The sequence below is a fragment of the Aethalodelphis obliquidens genome, unplaced genomic scaffold, assembly GCF_003676395.1.
Source record: "Aethalodelphis obliquidens isolate GAN/ISIS:26980383/991018 unplaced genomic scaffold, ASM367639v1 scaffold6, whole genome shotgun sequence".
NCBI lineage: Eukaryota > Metazoa > Chordata > Mammalia > Artiodactyla > Delphinidae > Aethalodelphis > Aethalodelphis obliquidens.
Genome location: NW_020837950.1, coordinates 26,733,018 through 26,747,436, shown reverse-complemented (window position 1 = coordinate 26,747,436; position 14,419 = coordinate 26,733,018). Strand labels below are relative to the sequence as shown.

At 40.9% G+C, this 14,419-nt stretch overlaps 1 pseudogene; it reads left to right on the top strand.

Annotated features, from left to right (window-relative positions):
* Positions 1–14,419, top strand: part of LOC113619247 (cytosolic beta-glucosidase-like) — a 71,559-nt pseudogene that overhangs the window by 47,307 nt on the left and 9,833 nt on the right.

The window sequence follows — 14,419 nt, the reverse complement described above, 5'->3', positions numbered from 1 at the left end:
TTCCCAGTATCCTGTGAGAGCTCGTATGTCTGCTAAAATCTTTTTCCATTCTCACACTTGATTAATGGTTTGAGAGCTGAGTTGTGGTTACAAATATCGAGGAGTAATTTCTCTCCCACAGGCTGGCTGCTTTGTTGTCTCTTTCTTAGGCAGAGCTTGTTGTTTATTCTGGCACTGTATGTGAAGTCCTTGCATCATCAGACTTATGTGAGCATCTTACCACAGGCTTCCCATTTTGGTGAGCTTTAGACTTTGTCTCTTTTCTCCCTTGTCCCACAGGCCATTAAAATGCAAGCTCACATCATCTGGGCTTCTCAGATGCTCTCAGGACAAAAGCCTATATCGCTACTCACTTATGCTTCTGAATTACCTCTCACTTTGATTTTGGGTTCCCTAACATCCTGCCAGATCGATGGCACATTTAACAATACATTTCCCATATTCCATCCGGCAATCGTAGTTGTTTGAAGGATAGCTCAGGGTATGTAGTCTGCCTGGAAACGGTAGTCTTGTTCCTCATAAAGAACAATGAACTTTTAATATGTGGACATAATTACATCTTGAGAAGATCCCTAATGAGCAAATGAGTTATTAATATCATTCATTCAGGAAAATTTACATTCAAGTACTAATGAGTACTGGCCACTATATACATTTTTTATTTTTTTAAAGGCCACTGTATATTTTTAAATCAAAATTTCACTTATAATCGTTACTTTGCAATTCATATTCTAGTTCTCATAGAAACAATGTTGTTTACATATGCTTCATCTAGTATACATCTAGAATGTATACTACTACTACTCGACATAAGTACGTTTTCCTGCTGAATGACATTTACCTCTTGAAATTGTCAAAACTTGTTTTAAGCACTTCAGATGGACTGTTTTCCAAAATGTGTAGGTCATGTTATGCATTTCTTAGGCTTCATAAATTGAGTAGCACGGGCATCAGTTGACTCTTCCTTCATTAGTCAGTCATTATTACTAAAAGCAGTGTGGTCCAATGGAAGGATTTGGACTTCAACATCAGACAGATCCGGAGACACATCTTGGTTCTACGTCTTACTAAGAGTGTGATCTTAGGCAAGTCACAGTCAGTGATGTGGCGAAGCCAGCTTGTACTGGCTCACCATTGCCTACTGTTAAGTTTTCAGCAATTTTATGAGCTGATTCTTAAACACAGCCGGCATTAAAAATTCAATTACATAAACTTATAAGTAAATAATTTATATTAAAAGGGGTAATAAATACTCAAAATCCTTACTTCCTCAATATTTTACTACGATTATTATTAGCTATGCCCTTGAAGCTGTTTAGATTTCTTGTATCTGTGTAGAAGAAATACTATATAATGATGTGCCACTGCTCATCTTTTTGCAACTCTGCCTTCAGTGCTGTCACATTGGTTGCTTGAAATTGGGCATGTGTAAGTATTTATACCACAGATATTGGGAAGTGCTACAAGTCAATATTTGATGGATTGTTTTGTTGGTTGTCTGGACCTAGGAAAGTTATAGAAAAAATATTAATAATACAGAGTAAATGATTGTGTGTCATGTCTGTAACTGTTACATTGTGAGTAGGACAAAAAATTCAAGGAAATAGTCTTACGCTGTTTGAAAACTATTATCCAATTCAGCAAAGAAGCTGCTCATGTCACTAATGAACAAGTGAAATTCTGGTACATCTTTGTTATTTTCCTTTCATTGTGCTTGTTAATTTAAGCAACGATATCAGTCAACAGTCTGATACAGGACTACTCACACTTGTCAGATTGTACGTTGCAGTTTGGCTCCCGATATAAGAGTTTGGCAAAAATCTAAACAAGCATAATATGAGAATCAATTGGCTATAAGGAATTTACAGTAAAGAGCATTGCATATTATTGCTTGGAGATGGTGTATTACACGTCCTTTATATCAGTAAAATTTATAATAAACTTATATACATATAGGTACATACATTTTTAACATACAGCCACTTGTTAATATTTACCAATACACTATGCCTAAACTCTCTGAGATTAAGCTTCTTCATTTATTGTAAATCTATTAACCCAAACTATAAGCACCATGCTTGGCCAAAATTGCATTTTAATATTCATACCTATTTCATTCTAAGATTGAACACTAGTATTCTTTTTCTTCCTACCTCTAAACCTTATATACAGACATAACTTGAGAGCCATTGGGATGTATAAAACTTTTTGCCTCTATTTGACATGGCTCCAGAGTACTATTTATTTATTTATTTATTTATTTATTTATTTGAGGTACACGGGCCTCTCACTGCTGTGGCCGCTCCCGTCGCAGAGCACAGGCTCCAGACGCGCAGGCTCAGCGGCCATGGCTCACGGGCCCAGGCGCTCCGCGGCATGTGGGATCCTCCCTGACCAGGGCACGAACCCGCGTCCCCTGCATCGGCAGGCGGACTCTCAACCACTGCACCACCAGGGAAGCCCCCAGAGTACAATTTTTAATATTCATGATTTCTTTGTATAGATCTTTAGTACCCTACCTTGATATCAACTGTCGTTTTTGCTTTTGTCAGAGCTCCTTCTTTTAGCAGCCTCTCCTGTCTCCTCATGGTTCTCTCCCATAAATTATAGCCCAGGTTGTCTTTTTGTTGGTCTGGAGACTACATCTAATCCTATTAGAATCGTGCAAAAAATATGAGTAAGTTGGGCTTCCCTGGTGGCTCAGTGGTTGAGAGTCTGCCTGCTAATGCAGGGATACGGGTTCGTGCCCCGGTACGGGATGATCCCACATGCCGCGGAGCGGCTAGGCCCGTGAGCCATGGCCGCTGAGCCTGCGTGTCCGGAGCCTGTGCTCCACAACGGGAGAGGCCACAGCAGTGAGAGGCCCGCGTACCGAAAAAAAAAAAAAAGAAAAAAAAAATACGAGTAAGTAAATGCTAAATGAGGATCTAACAAACTTTTCTATAATTGCTTTAGTCTATTTACTCTAGCTGTGACTTCCTTTCTTACATGAAAGTCATTACGAACTATTTTAGGTATATAAAAAGGATTGTGGATAATGTAATCAACAGCCTCTCATATACCTGTTAGCCAGCTTAAGGAGTGAGACATAAGAGATGCAAAGGGCCCTCAGGCTCCTCCTTGTTTCCGTTTCCCTCCATTTTCTACCCAAAGGCAGCCACCAGCCTGAATTGATCATCCCCAGGCATGCTGTTGTATGTTTACCTCATAGGTATATGTTCAGAAAATCCATGATTTGTTTTACATATTTTGCATAAAACATGATAAAAGTACTGCATATATTCTTTTTAAAATTAATAACCTTTATATTTTAGAGCAATTTTAGATTTATAGAAAAATTGAGCAGAAAGTACAGAGTTCTCATATATCCCATTCCTCCAATTTCCCCTACTGTTAACATCTAGCATTAGTGTGGGACGTTGGTTACAAACGATGGGCGAATATTGATACATTAGTATTAAATAAAGTTCATAGTTTATGGGTTTTGACAAATGTATAATGTCATGTATCCAGTATTACAGTATCATACAGAATACAGTCCACCCATGAACAAGTCAGGGTTAGGGGAGCAGACCCACAGCACAGTGGAAAATCCATATACAGTTTTAGTAGTTTCACTTCCTTAAAAATCTCCTGTGCCCCCCGTATTCATTCCTGTATACATTCTTTTGAATCTTGATTTGTTGTTGTTGTTGTTTAATATTATAGTTTTGAGGATGTCTTAGTCCATTTGGACTGATCTAACAAAATACCATAAACTAGGGGCTTTATAAGCAACAAACATTTATTCTTCACAGTTCTGGATGCTGGATGTTGGGGATTAGGATGCCAGCATGGCCGGGTGAGGGCCCTCTTCCACATTACAGACTTCTTGTATCCTCACGGGGCAGGGAACATGGTGGGGTCTCCTTTTAGGAGCACTAATCTCATTCAGGAGGGCTCCACTCTCATGACTTAAGCACCTCCCAAAGGCTGCACTTCCTAATACCATCACATTGGGTGTTAGGATTTCAGCCTCTGGATTTGAGGGGACACAGACATTCAGACCAGAGAAGAGGGGTATCTATGCTCTGATTCATTCACTTTAATAGCTGATTAGTGTTTCCTCTCTATGGATATACCCAAAATTAATGATCTGTTCTACTGTTGATAGGAAATAGGTTGTTTCCAGGATTTTGTTATTACAGAAAACTCTGCCTCAATAATCTCATATAATCTCTTTGTGAAAATACATGAGCGTTCCTCTAACGTATGCCCTTAGAAGTAGAATTAGGGAGTCATGAGATTTTTTTTTTTTTTTTAACATCTTTATTGGAGTATAATTGCTTTACAATGGTATGTTAGTTTCAGCTTCACAACAAAATGAATCAGTTATATATATACATATATTCCCATATCTCTTCCCGCTTGCGTCTCCCTCCCTCCCACCCTCCCTATCCCACCCCTCCAGGCGGTCACAAAGCACCGAGCTGATCTCCCTGTGCTATGCGGCTGCTTCCCACTAGCTATCTACCTTACGTTTGGTAGTGTATATATGTCCATGCCTCTTTATCGCTTTGTCACCGTTTACACTTCCCCTTCCCCATAGCCTCAAGTCCATTCTCTAGTAAGTCTGTGTCTTTATTCCTGTTTCACCCCTAGGTTTTTCATGACATTTTTTTTTTTAAATTCCATATATATGTGTTAGCATACGGTATTTGTCTCTCTCTTTCTGACTTACTTCACTCTGTATGACAGACTCTAGGTCTATCCACCTCATTGCAAATAGCTCAATTTCGTCTCTTTTTATGGCTGAGTAATATTCCATTGTATATATGTGCCACATCTTCTTTATCCATTCATCCGATGATGGACACTTAGGTTGTTTCCATCTCTGGGCTATTGTAAATAGAGCTGCAATGAACATTTTGGTACATGACTCTTTTTGAATTATGGTTTTCTCAGGGTATATGCCCAGTAGTGGGAATGCTGGGTCATATGGTAGTTCTATTTGTAGCTTTTTAAGGAACCTCCATACTGTTCTCCACAGTGGCTGTATCAATTTACATTCCCACCAACAGTGTAAGAGGGTTCCCTTTTCTCCACACCCTCTCCAGCATTTATTGTTTCTAGATTTTTTGATGATAGCTATTCTGACTGGTGTGAGATGATATCTCATTGTAGTTTTGATTTGCATTTCTCTCATGATTAGTGATGTTGAGCATTCTCTCATGTGTTTGTTGGCACTCTGTATATCTTCTTTGGAGAAATGTCTATTTAGTTCTTCTGCCCATTTTTGGATTGGGTTGTTTGTTTTTTTGTTATTAAGCTGCATGAGCTGCTTATAAATTTTGGAGATCAATCCTTTGTCAGTTGCTTCATTTGCAAATATTTTCTCCCATTCTGAGGGTTGTCTTTTGGTCTTCTTTATGGTTTCCTTTGCTGCGCAAAAGCTTTTAAGTTTCATTAGGTCCCATTTGTTTACTCTTGTTTTTATTTCCATTACTCTAGGAGGTGGGTCAGAAAGAATCTTGCTGTGATTTATGTCATAGAGTGTTCTGCCTATGTTTTCCTCTAAGAGTTTGATAGTTTCTGGCCTTACATTTAGGTCTTTAATCCATTTTGAGCTTATTTTTGTGTATGGTGTTAGGGAGTGATCTAACTTCATACTTTTACATGTAACTGTCCAGTTTTCCCAGCACCACTTATTGAATAGGCTGTCCTTTCTCCACGGTACATTTCTGCCTCCTTTGTCAAAGATAAGGTGACCATATGTGCGTGGGTTTATCTCTGGGCTTTCTATCCTGTTCCATTGATCTATCTTTCTGTTTTTGTGCCAGTACCATACCGTTTTGATAACTGTAGCTTTGTAGTATAGTCTGAAGTCTGGGAGCCTGATTCCTCCAGTTCCTTCTTTCGTTCTCAAGATTGCTTTGGCTATTCGGGGTCTTTTGTGTTTCCATACAAATTGCAAAATTTTTTGTTCTAGTTCTGTGAAAAATGCCAGTGGTAGTTTGATAGGGATTGCATTGAATCTATAGATTGCTTTCGGTAGTAGAGTCATTTTCACAATGTTGATTCTTCCAATCCAAGAACATGGTATATCTCTCCATCTATTTGTATCATCTTTAATTTCTTTCATCAGTGTCTTATAATTTTCTGCATACAGATCTTTTGTCTCCTTAGGTAGGTTTATTCCTAGATATTTTATTCTTTTTGTTGCAATGGTAAATGGGAGTGTTTTCTTGATTTCACTTTCAGATTTTTCATCATTAGTATATAGGAATGCCAGAGATTTCTGTGCATTAATTTTGTATCCTGCCACTTTACCAAATTCATTGATTAGCTCTAGTAGTTTTCTGGTAGCATCTTTAGGGTTCTCTATGTATAGGATCATGTCATCTGCAAACAGTGACAGCTTTACTTCTTCTTTTCCGATTTGGATTCCTTTTATTTCCTTTTCTTCTCTGATTGCTGTGGCTAAAACTTCCAAAACTATGTTGAATAAGAGTGGTGAGAGTGGGCAACCTTGTCTTGTTCCTGATCTTAGTGGAAATGCTTTCAGTTTTTCACCATTGAGGATGATGTTTGCTGTGGGCTTGTCATATATGGCCTTTATTATGTTGAGGAAAGTTCCCTCTATGCCTAGTTTCTGCAGGGTTTTTATCATAAATGGGTGTTGAATTTTGTCAAAAGCTTTCTCTGCATCTATTGAGATGATCATATGGTTTTTCTCCTTCAGTTTGTTAATATGGTTTATCACATTGATAGATTTGCGTATATTGAAGAATCCTTGCATTCCTGGAATAAACCCCACTTGATCATGGTGTATGATCCTTTTAATGTGCTGTTGGATTCTGTTTGCTAGTATTTTGTTGAGGATTTTTGCATCTATGTTCATCAGTGATATTGGCCTGTAGTTTTCTTTCTTTGTGATATCCTTGTCTGGTTTTGGTATCAAGGTGATGGTGGCCTCGTAGAAGGAGTTTGGGAGTGTTCTTCCCTCTGCTATATTTTGGAAGAGTTTGAGAAGGATAGGTGTTAGCTCTTCTCTAAATGTTTGATAGAATTCGCCTGTGAAGCCATCTGGTCCTGGGCTTTTCTTTGTTGGAAGATTTTTAATCACAGTTTCAATTTCAGTGCTTGTGATTGGTCTGTTCATATTTTCTATTTCTTCCTGATTCAGTCTTGGCAGGTTGTGCATTTCTAAGAATTTGTCCATTTCTTCCAGATTGTCCATTTTATTGGCATAGAGTTGCTTGTAGTAATCTCTCATGATCTCTTTTATTTCTGCAGTGTCAGTTGTTACCTCTCCTTTTTCATTTCTAATTCTATTGATTTGAGTCTTCTTCCTTTTTTTCTTGATGAGTCTGGCTAGTGGTTTATCTATTTTGTTTATCTTCTCAAAGAACCAGCTTTTAGTTTTATTGATCTTTGCTATTGTTTCCTTCATTTCTTTTTCATTTATTTCTGATCTGATTTTTATGATTTCTTTCCTTCTGCTAGCTTTGGGGTTTTTTTGTTCTTCTTTCTCTAATTGCTTGAGGTGCAAGGTTAGGTTGTTTATTTGAGATGTTTCCTGCTTCTTAAGGTGGGCTTGTATTGCTATAAACTTCTCCCTTAGAACTGCTTTTGCTGCATCCCACAGGTTTTGGGTCGTTGTGTCTCCATTGTCATTTGTTTCTAGGTATTTTTTGATTTCCTCTTTGATTTCGTCAGTGATCACTTCATTATTAAGTAGTGTATTGTTTAGCCTCCATGTGTTTGTATTTTTTACAGATCTTTTCCTGTAATTGATATCTAGTCTCATGGCGTTGTGGTCAGAAAAGATACTTGATACAATTTCAATTTTCTTAAATTTACCAAGGCTTGATTTGTGACCCAAGATATGATCTATCCTGGAGAATGTTCCATGAGCACTTGAGAAAAATGTGTATTCTGTTGTTTTTGGATGGAATGTCCTATAAATATCAATTAACTCCATCTCGTTTAATGTATCATTTAAAGCTTGTGTTTCCTTATTTATTTTCATTTTGCATGATCTGTCCATTGGTGAAAGTGGGGTGTTAAAGTCCCCTACTATGAATGTGTTACTGTCGATTTCCCCTTTTATGGTTGTCAGTATTTGCCTTATGTATTGAGGTGCACCTATGTTGGGTGCATAAATATTTACAATTGTTATATCTTCCTCTTGGATCGATCCCTTGATCATTATGTAGTGTCCTTCTTTGTCTCTTCTAATAGTCTTTGTTTTAAAGTCTATTTTGTCTGATAAGAGAATTGCTACTCCAGCTTTCTTTTGGTTTCCATTTGCATGAAATACCTTTTTCCATCCCCTTACTTTCAGTCTGTATGTGTCTCTAGGTCTGAAGTGGGTCTCTTGTAGACAGCAAATATATGGGTCTTGTTTTTGTATCCATTCAGCCAATCTGTGTCTTTTGGTGGGAGCATTTAGTCCATTTACATTTAAGGTAATTATCGATATGTGTGTTCCTATTCCCATTTTCTTAATTGTTTTGGGTTCGTTATTGTAGGTCCTTTCCTTCTTTTGTGTTTCTTGCCTAGAGAAGTTCCTTTAGCAGTTGTTGTAGAGCTGGTTTGGTGGTGCTGAACTCTCTCAGCTTTTGCTTGTCTGTAAAGGTTTTAATTTCTCCATCAAATCTGAATGAGATCCTTGCTGGGTAGAGTAATCTTGGTTGCAGGTTTTTCTCCTTCAACACTTTCAATATGTCCTGCCACTCCCTTCTGGCTTGCAGAGTTTCTGCTGAAAGATCAGCTGTTAACCTTATGGGGATTCCCTTGTGTGTTATTTGTTGTTTTTCCCTTGCTGCTTTTAATATGTTTTCTTTGTATTTAATTTTTGACAATTTGATTAATATGTGTCTTGGCGTATTTCTCCTTGGATTTATCCTGTATGGAACTCTCTGTGCTTCCTGGACTTGATTAATGATTTCTTTTCCCATATTAGGGAAGTTTTCAACTATAATCTCTTCAAATATTTTCTCAGTCCCTTTCTTTTTCTCTTCTTCTTCTGGAACCCCTATAATTCGAATGTTGGTGCGTTTAATGTTGTCCCAGAGGTCTCTGAGACTGTCCTCAGTTCTTTTCATTCTTTTTTCTTTATTCTGCTCTGCAGTAGTTATTTCCACTATTTTATCTTCCAGGTCACTTATCCGTTCTTCTGCCTCAGTTATTCTGCTATTGATCCCATCTAGAGTACTTTTAATTTCATTTATTGTGTTGTTCATCGTTGCTTGCTTCATCTTTAGTTCTTCTAGGTCCTTGTTAACTGATTCTTGCAATTTGTCCATTCTATTGTCCATTCTATCTCCAAGATTTCGGATCAACCTTACTATCATTATTCTGAATTCTTTTTCAGGTAGACTGCCTATTTCCTCTTCATTTGTTAGGTCTGGTGGGTTTTTATCTTGCTCCTTCATCTGCTGTGTGTTTTTCTGTCTTTTCATTTTGCTTATCTTACTGTGTTTGGGGTCTCCTTTTTTGCAGGCTGAAGGTTCGTAGTTCCTGTTGTTTTTTGTGTCTGTCCCCAGTGGCTAAGTTTGGTTCAGTGGGTTGTGTAGGCTTCCTGGTGGAGGGTACTAGTGCCTGTGTTCTGGTGTATGAGGCTGGATCTTGTCTTTCTGGTGGGCAGGTCCACGTCTGGTGGTGTGTTTTGGGGTGTCTGTAGACTTACTATGATTTTGGGCAGCCTCTCTGCTAATGGGTGGGGTTGTGTTCCTGTCTTGCTAGTTGTTTGGCATAGGATGTCCAGCACTGTAGCTTGCTGGTCGTTGAGTGAAGCTGGGTGCTGGCGTTGAGATGGAGATCTCTCGGAGATTTTTGATGTTTGATATTATGTGCAGCTGGGAGGCCTCTTGTGAACCAGTGTCCTGAAGTTGGCTCTCCCACCTCAGAGGCACAGCACTGAGTCCTTGCTGCAGCACCAAGAGCCTTTCATCCACAGGGCTCCTTAATTTGGGATGATTCGTTGTCTATTCAGGTATTCCACAGATATATCAAGATATATCACAGATATATTCCACAGATATATCAAGTTGATTGTGGAGCTTTAATCCGCTGCTTCTGAGGCTGCTGGGAGAGATTTCCCTTTCTCTTCTTTGTTCTGACAGTTCCCAGGGGCTCAGCTTTGGATTTGGCCCCGCCTGTGCGTGTAGGTCGCCGGAGGGCGTCTGTTCTTTGCTCAGACAGGACGAGGTTAAAGGAGCCGCTGATTCGGAGGCTCTGGCTCACCCAGGCCGGGGGGGTAGGGAGGGTCACGGAGTGCGGGGCGGGCCTGCAGCGGCAGAGGCCGGCGTGACGCTGCAGCCTGAGGCGCGCCGTGCGCTCTCCCGGGGAGCCGTCCCTGGATCCCGGGACCCTGGCAGTGGCGGGCTGCACAGGCTCCCCGGAAGGGCGTGTGGCTAGTGACCTGTGTTCGCACACAGGTCTCCTGGCGGCGGCAGCAGCGGCCTTAGCGTCCCATGTCCGTCTCTGGGCTCCGCACTCTTAGCCGCGGCTCGCGCCCGTCCCTGGAGCTCTCTCAAGCAGCGTTCTTAATCCCCTCTCCTCGTGCACCAGGAAACAAAGAGGGACGTAAAAGTCTCTTGCCTCTTCGGCAGGTCCAGACCCCTCCCCGGACTCTCTCCCGGCCAGCCGCGGCGAACCAACGCCCTGCAGGCTGTGTTCACACCGCCAACCTCAGTCCTCTCCCGGCGCTCCGACAAAAGCCGGAGCCTCAGCTCCCAGTCCCGCCCGCCCCGGCGGGCGAGCAGACAAGCCTCTCGGCTGGTGAGTGCCGGTCGGCCCGATCCTCTGCGCTGGAGTCTGTCCGCTTTGCCCTCCGCACCCCTGTTGCTGTGCTCTCCTCCGCGGCTCCCAAGCTCCCCCACTCCGCCTCCCGAAGTCTCCACCCGCGAAGGGGCTTCGTAGTGTGTGGACACTTTTCCTCCTTCACAGCTCTCTCCCGCTGGTGCAGGACCCGTCCCTATCCTTTTGTCTCTGTTTAGTTTTTTCTTTTGCCCTAACCAGGTACGTGGGGGGTTCCTTGCCTTTTGGGAGGTCTGAGGTCTTCTGCCAGCGTTCAGTAGGTGTTCTGTAGGAGTTGTTACACGCGTAGATGTATTTCTGGTGTATCTGTGGAGAGGAAGGTGATCTCCGCGTCTTACTCTTCTGCCATCTTCCCGGAAGTCCCCCTCATGAGATTTTTAACATTACCCCTTTATACTATAAAATGGATTCTAACTATCATTTTAAACAAAATTTCTATGTGAATAGGGATTTCAAATCTAATGTAATTTTTTACCTTCTGTTCCTTTAATATGTGACACTCTCTCTTACCTCTGGGCTTATTCTGACCCTGGCTCCTCTTTTTTTAAATTTTCCCCCCACTCCCACCTCTGAGAAATTCACCTTGATGAGTCAACATTTCCTTTAGATTTCAGCCTAGAAGCCATTTCTCTAAGAGACTTCGGACTCCTGCCCACATCTGGATAAACGCCCCTCCCTGGCTTTCATGCAATGGTCCTTACATTAGCTGTTTTATAATTGCGTGTAAGTTCTCCAAGGACCCGAAGCACAGCAGAGTTCACCGTGATAGCCACTGTGCTTAGCACAGAGCCTGACACATTGCATTTGCTGAATTAAGGGAGGTATGAAGGAATGAATGTAGGATACCAATATCATCCCAACAGTGGCAAAAACTAACCTCCTCTCCACAATAGTTGCCTAGACCATCTCAGGCTCCATGGTCAGATGACAGGAGGATAGGGTTCAGGTGTCAGGGGTCAAAGATAAGGTCCCGAGACTGCTTTGTGCACAACAAGGACAAGGCATGTCAGTCATGGCCAGGAGAAATGTTCACAAGGAGGAGATGTTTTCAATTCAGACACTCATAAGCTGAGCCCTGCCTCTGTCTACCAGCTGGGAGATCTTCAGATAATGAACCGTGAAAGCCTGCTATGCCACAGCATTATGCAACAATTTTTCATTTGCCACCAGTCAGCTTCAGGGATCAAGGACAGCTGAACACATAACCCACTCATGCATGTTATTTTAAAGGCATATTTTAAAGTTACCAATATGATACATTGAGTTAATGAGGGATGTTCTTTGGGTGACAAATATTTACATTCCACATATGCCTCTTGATGTCAAGAGTGTAACTGTTTCATTTTCTTCTTTTTCTCAGGAGGCTGGGATACAGATGGAAAAGGCCCTTGTGTCTGGGACACATTCACCCATCAGGGAAGAGACGGAGTTTTCAAGAACCAGACTGGCGATGTAGCTTGTGGCAGCTACACTCTGTGGGAGGAAGATTTGAAATGTATCAAACAGCTTGGATTGACTCATTACTGCTTCTCTCTTTCCTGGTCACGTCTGTTACCTGATGGGACGACAGGTTTCATCAACCAGAAAGGCAAGTGTTTCTTAAAAATAGAAGGTTGCAGCTTTAATTCAAGGTTATTGCTACAGCCTGGCATAATTAATCCAGGATGCTATTCTGCAGTGTTGCTTTGAAATTGCAAGTTTTTAGAGTGATTATAGGATAAATTTTTTGAAATGGGTTTGCATTAGCTTTCTCAGGACTATTATGGCTTCCCTCAACAGGAGATCTTTGTTGGGAGGGGTGGAAATAGATGGGCAGGAAGGGGGTTGGAATAAGTGTTTTATTTATGCAAGAGGTTATTTGACTGTTGACCTGAAGGTGAATTTCCAGAAGTTGTGTATAAACGATTTTCAGTTGTGTTATGCTGTGATGAGTCATGAAGAGCCCTGCGGAACTTGAGAAGATTCCGAGCATTTCAATTGAAGCTGAATTAGTGGAGCTAACTAACTAACACAGAGGTTAGCACCGGAGCCCCTGGAATCTGTTTACTTGGGATTAAGTGCCAGCGACGTCACACTATCTATATAAGCATCTCCTGGGCATGGCTTGGTGCCTCAGTTTCCCCGTGAGTAGAAAGGGATACTGTAATAGCTCCTACTTCAGAGTGTTGTTGGAAGATTAAATGAAATAATCTTTTAAAGTGCTTTACACAGTAGTAGCTGGTATAGCGTAAAAGCATTCAGTGTTAGTTATTATTCATATTATGCCTTGTAATGAAAAAGACTACTGTCCTTATTTATAAGGCATTTTACATACATTTTCTCTAAACCCCACAAATCAATGAGGAAGATATAAGTATCACATTTTACAGAGGTGCATGTTCAAATCCAGTTATTTTGTAAATTTGTATTTTTTGGTGGATCTGGAATTTAAGCCTAAGGTCTGGCTAGCTGCTTCCACACAACAGGGTTGACAGACTATGACCTGAGGCCAAACTTGGCCTGATTCCTATTTTGTTTAAATAAAGTTTTATTGCAATACAACTGTGCCCGTTCATTACGTATAGTTGGTTGCTTTCCCAATGTAATGGTAGAATTGAATAGTTGGGGCAAAGACCGTACAGCATGCAAAGCCTGAAATGTTTACTATGTGGTCCTTTATAGGAAAAGCTTTGTAACCCCTGCATCACAATTTAAAGACTTCTTAATAAAGAACCGTTATGGCTCCTTTGTTCTGGAAAAGATTTCACATTACTCCCAGGGTTGGGACTAGGTGAGGCAAGGAGGGACCTAACGTGGAAAATTTGAGAGGCATGTACTTTCAGCATCTCACAACTGCAAGGTTGTGCATGAAGTCACCTGCTTGCCTTGCTACGCCTCCAGCCCAAAGGGCCGGCATAGATATTGAGGGGTTCTTTTTGAGTAAGTTATCTGATTTCCTACGTAGTAAGAACAACCTGTGATAACAGTTCCTAGGTGGACTTGTGCACTTGCACTGTAAGGTGGGGAAATCTCTGCATTGTGAAATGGAACCACAATTTATGCACTCACCCGTAGCACATGGCCTTAAAGTAGCCTCCCCCAGATAAGGACAATACAAGATTAGCAGGTTCATGACTTGATTCTAAAGACATTAGCCTCTTTTTTTAACCACTCTTCGTTGAAGGTCTACTTTCTTGGCATCACCTGCCAGTTTTATTTTTTGACTTTGAACAGTAGGTAATTTGTTATTCAGTTTAAAAGTTAACTCATAATTTCCCACCATTCTAATCCATCATCTGTACCCTCTCTTTTCTCTGGCACCATCATAACCCTCAAGGATTAAAAACTAAGCGTAATCTCTGAATCTTCTCGTTTCTTTGCTTCTTACATCTAATTGGTTGCCAAATATGATCCATTCTTCTTATGCCTTTTTAACTTCTCCCCTTCTAGCCTTCTTCTCTGTCCCTGCCCTGGTTTAGATGTTTTTGATATACCCTTGATGGTTATACCTACTTTCACTCTCTTTCTTTGTCCTTTAATCCTTCATACAAAATGCCACCACAGCAATTTTCTGAAAGCTTGGCCCAAGTCATGGTGGCTTGCATCATCTCCTGCTAAAGCAAAGCAAGATAAA